Source organism: Suncus etruscus, chromosome X (assembly GCF_024139225.1).
Source record: "Suncus etruscus isolate mSunEtr1 chromosome X, mSunEtr1.pri.cur, whole genome shotgun sequence".
In the NCBI taxonomy this organism is placed as follows: domain Eukaryota; kingdom Metazoa; phylum Chordata; class Mammalia; order Eulipotyphla; family Soricidae; genus Suncus; species Suncus etruscus.
The window spans coordinates 47,746,417-47,752,220 of record NC_064868.1 but is presented as its reverse complement, the minus strand read 5'-3'; positions in this window follow the sequence as shown (position 1 = coordinate 47,752,220).

Genomic DNA, 5,804 nt, shown 5'->3' with positions numbered 1-5,804 from the left:
CCTCCTTCAGCATTAATCTCTTCAAGGCGTGTCTCCTGAGGCGTGTGTTTTCTGTTGGAGTTGTGGATTGTGGACATTTGGGGATATCTCCTGGCATCCCCTGATGGCTTGCCTCGGCTGAGGTGAGTGTTTGGGGGCCGGAGATGCGGATCAGGCTGACTGCTGGACCCCTAGGCCCTGCAGACATTTTGGGACCTCCCCCAGCCTGCATCAACCTGGGAACTTTGACCTCCTTCAGCATTAATCTCTTCAAGGCGTGTCTTCTGAGGCGTGTGTTTTCTGTTGGAGTTGTGGATTGTGGACATTTGGGGACTTCTCCTGGCATCCCCTGACGGCTTGCCTCGGCTGAGGTGAGTGTTTGGGGGCCGGATTTGCGGATCAGGCTGACTGCTGGACCCCTAGGCCCGGCAGACATTTTGGGACCTCCCCCAGCCTGCATCAACCTGGGAACTTTGACCTCCTTCAGCATTAATCTCTTCAAGGCGTGTCTCCTGAGGCGTGTGTTTTCTGTTGGAGTTGTGGATTGTGGACATTTGGGGACTTCTCCTGGCATCCCCTGACGGTTTTCCTTGGCTGAGGTGAGTGTTTGGGGGCCAGAGATGCGGATCAGGCTGACTGCTGGACCCCTAGTCCCGGCAGACATTTTGGGACCTCCCCCAGCCTGCATCAACCTGGGAACTTTGACCTCCTTCAGCATTAATCTTTTCAAGGCGTGTCTCCTGAGGCGTGTGTTTTCTGTTGGAGTTGTGGATTGTGGACATTTGGGGACTTCTCCTGGCATCCCCTGACGGATTGCCTCGGCTGAGGTGAGTGTTTGGGGGCCGGAGTTGCGGATCAGGCTGACTGCTGGACCCCTAGGCCCGGCAGACATTTTGGGACCTCCCCCAGCCTGCATCAACCTGGGAACTTTGACCTCCTTCAGCATTAATCTCTTCAAGGCGTGTCTCCTGAGGCGTGTGTTTTCTGTTGGAGTTGTGGATTGTGGACATTTGGGGACTTCTCCTGACATCCCCTGACGGCTTGCCTCGGCTGAGGTGAGTGTTTGGGGGCCGGAGTTGCGGATCAGGCTGACTGCTGGACCCCTAGGCCCGGCAGACATTTTGGGACCTCCCCCAGCCTGCATCAACCTGGGAACTTTGACCTCCTTCAGCATTAATCTCTTCAAGGCGTGTCTCCTGAGGCATGTGTTTTCTGTTGGAGTTGTGGATTGTGGACATTTGGGGACTTCTCCTGGCATCCCCTGACGGCTTGCCTCGGCTGATATGAGTGTTTGGTGGCCGGAGCGTGGCCGCTCCGCTGCGCTTCATGGCCGCGCACTCCACCTAGCCAATTAGTACCATCACAACATGTAGAAAAACCCACAGCGTAAGCGTGACAATGGGGAGACTACGCAGACCAACTTCAACCATAGAGAATAAAGATGGAAACTCTGATGACCCAACAACGACCAACTACCTAAGCAGTCTTTCAGAAATGGAGTTTAGAGACGAAATATGGAGGTTGCTAACAAGATATCAAAGAAAGTATAAATCAGAACACTAATAAAAATCAAGAGAATATGAAGATAGAAATCAGAAAACTCCAAACTGAAATATCTGATCAGATAACAGGTCTGAAAAACTCAGTAGACGAATTGAAGAACATAATGGATGAGCTTTCCAACAGGTTAATAGCTGAGGATAGAATTAGTGCTTTAGAAGACGAGATGCATAACAACTTTACACAGCAGAAGAGATTGGAAAAAAGCCTCAAATCAAACGATCAGACAATGGAAAATTTACTCAAAGAAAATGAGAAGATGAAAATAGAAGTCTTTGATAAGCTCAACAGAAACAACTTTAGAATCATTGGAGTTCCAGAGACCCAAGAAGAAAATCTTCAGGAAGAATCAATGGTTAAGAACATCATCACAGAGAAACTACCAGAGTTAAAGAAAACATGTGACCAAATCCTGCGTGCCCGAAGAGTACCAGCTAAAAAAGACCCCAGTAGAAACACCCCAAGACACATCATAGTCACCATGATGAAACCCACCGATAGATATAGAATACTGCAAGCAGCAAGATCGAAAAGGGAAATTACATTTCAGGGAGCATCCTTGAAATTTACAGCAGACCTGTCACCAGAAACACTCAAGGCCAGAAGGCAGTGGTGGGACGTAGTGGCAAAACTCAATGAAATAAATGCTTCGCCAAGAATATTGCACCCAGCAAAACTAAGTTTCAGGTTTGACGGATGTATACACGGCTTCACAGATAAACAACAGCTCAAAATCTTTGCAGACTCAAAACCAGCCTTAAAAGAAAAACTGAAAGATCTACTCTAAAAACAAGACAGAACAAAAAACACACCGAACTTCTACACAATGATGGCAATAAATCCCATGACAATTATTTCTCTCAATGTCAATGGACTAAATGCACCAGTTAAGAGGCACAGAGTGGCGAAATGGATCAAAAAACTGAAGCCAACCTTCTGCTGTCTACAAGAAACACACCTGAATAGTCAGAATAAACATAGACTCAAAATCAAAGGCTGGAGGAAAATCATTCAAGCAAACAACACCGTTAAAAAAGCGGAGGTGGCCATACTAATATCAGATGACACAAACTTTATACTCAGAAAAGTTGTAAGGGACAAAGATGGATATTATGTACTAATCAAGGGATTTGTACAGCAAGAAGAAATCACTCTCCTAAACATATACGCACCGAATGAGGGTCCAGCAAAGTATTTAATACAATTGTTGACAAATCTGAAGAAAGATATCAATAATAACACAATAATTGTGGGAGACCTCAACACAGGCTTGTCAACACTTGATAGGTCAACCAAATGGAAACCCAACAAAAATATACTAGACCTGCAAAGAGAAATGGATGAAAGAGGCCTAGTAGATATATATAGGGCACTCTATCCTCAGAAACCTGGATACACATTCTTTTCCAATGTACATGGATCATTCTCCAGGATAGATCACGTGCTGGCACATAAAACATACCTCCATAAAATAAAAAAGATAGACATTTTGCAGGCTGCCTTTGCTGACCACAAGGCTCTGAAGTTAGATGTGAACTGCAAAGGGACACAGAAGAAAAAATTTAACAGCTGGAAGTTAAACAGCCTCATACTCAATAACCAGTGGGTCCGAGATGAAATCAAGGAGGAAATCAAAAGGTTCCTGGAAACAAATGACAATAAAGACACAAACTATCAGAACTTATGGGACACAGCAAAAGCAGTACTGAGAGGAAAATTTATAGCTTTGCAAGCACACATCAGGAAGGAAGAAGGAGCTTACCTGAGTAGCTTAATGACACAGCTAATAGAACTAGAAAATGCTCAACAAAAGGACCCAAGAATAGGAAGACAGAAGGAAATAACAAAGCTGAGAGCAGAAATCAACGAAGTGGAAACCCAAAAAACAATCCGAAAGATCAACGAAAGCAGAAGTTGGTTCTTTGAAAAAATAAACAAGATTGATAGACCATTGGCAAAACTCACAAAGCAAAAGAAAGAGAGAAACTTGATAACGCGTATTAGAAATGAAAAGGGGGAGATCACTACAGATACTGCAGAGATTCAAAGGGTATTCAGAGAATACTTTGAGAAACTCTATGCCACTAAATATGAGAACCTGGAAGAAATGGATAAATTTCTGAACTCATATAACCTTCCACGGTTGAATAAAGAAGAGGTAGCGTATCTAAACACCCCCATCACTATTGAGGAAATTAAAACTGTAATCAAAAATTTACCCAAAAACAAAAGCCCAGGCCCTGATGGATTCACGAATGAATTCTTTCAGACCTTTCAAGAGGAACTCCTACCAATTCTGGCCAGGCTCTTTTATGAAATCGAAAAAACAGGAATACTTCCAAATAGCTTTTATGAAGCCAACATCACCTTAATACCAAAACCTGATAGAGATGCTGCCAAAAAAGAAAATTACAGAACAATATCCCTGATGAACACAGATGCAAAGATCCTCAACAAAATCCTGGCTAACAGGATCCAGTGCCTCATCAAGAAGATCATTCACTTTGATCAAGTAGGTTTCATCCCAGGAATGCAAGGATGGTTTAACATCCGTAAATCTATCAATATAATACACAACATAAACAACAACAAAAATAAAAATCACATGGTCATATCAATAGATGCAGAAAAAGCATTTGATAAGGTTCAACACCCATTCTTGATGAAAACTCTCAGCAAGATAGGAATAAAAGGAACCTTTCTCAATATAGTCAAAGCCATCTACCAGAAGCCAGTGGCAAATATTATCCTCAATGGAGAAAAACTAAAATCCTTTCCTCTAAATTCTGGTACAAGACAAGGCTGTCCTCTCTCACCACTCCTATTCAACATAGCACTGGAAGTACTTGCTATAGCGATTAGGCAAGAAAAAGATATCAAGGGAATCCAGATAGGAAAGGAAGAAGTCAAGCTCTCACTGTTTGCAGATAACATGATACTCTACTTAGAAAACCCTAAAGACTCTACCAAAAAGCTTCTAGAAATAATAGATTTGTATAGCAAAGTGGCAGGCTACAAAATTAACACACAAAAATTAATGGCCTTTTTATACACTAATAATGATAGGGAAGAAATGGACATTAAGAGAACAATCCCATTCCCATTAGTTCCACACAAACTCAAATATCTTGGAGTCAACCTGACTAAAGATGTGAAGGATCTATACAAAGAAAACTACAAAACACTGCTCCAAGAAATAAGAGAGGACACGCGGAAATGGAAACACATACCATGCTCATGGATTGGCAGGATCAACATCATTAAAATGGCAATACTTCCAAAAGCATTGTACAGATTTAACGCGATTCCTCTAAAGATACCCATGACATTTTTCAAAGAAGTGGATCAAATACTTCTGAAATTCATCTGGAACAACAAACAACCTCGAATAGCTAAAGCACTCCTTGGGAAAAGGAATATGGGAGGCATTACTTTTCCCAATTTTAAGTTGTATTACAAAGCAACAGTTATAAAAACAGCATGGTATTGGAATAAAAACAGACCCTCAGATCAGTGGAATAGGCTTGAGTACTCAAAGAAGGTTCCTCAGACATATAACCACCTTGTTTTTGATAAAGGAGCAAGAAATCCTAAATGGAGCAGGGAAAGCCTATTCAACAAGTGGTGTTGGCACAACTGGTTAGCCACTTGCAAAAAAGCGAACTCAGACCCACAGCTAACACCATGTACAAAGGTAAAATCCAAATGGATTAAAGACCTTGATATCAGAACTGAAACTATAAGGTATATAGAACAACATGTAGGTGAAACACTCCAGGACATTGAGACTAAAGGCATCTTTAAGGAGGAGACGACACTTTCCAAGCAAGTGGAAGCAGAGATAAACAGATGGGACTATATTAAGCTGAAAAGCTTCTGCATCTCAAAGGAAATAGTGCCCAGAATACAAAGGCCACCCACTGAGTGGGAGAAATTATTCACCCAATACACATCAGATAAAGGGCTAATATCCATAATTTACAAGGTACTGACAGAACTATACAAGAAAAAAAACAACTAACCCCATCAAAAAATGGGGAGAAGAAATGAACAGACACTTTGAAAAAGAAGAAAGGCAAATGGCCAAAAGGCACATGAAAAGATGTTCAACATCACTAATCGTCAGGGAGATGCAAATCAAAACTACTATGAGGTACCACCTCACGCCACTGAGATTGGCACACATCACAAAAAAGGAAAACAATCAGTGCTGGCGGGGATGTGGAGAGAAAGGAACTCTTTTTCACTGCTGGTGGGAATGCCGT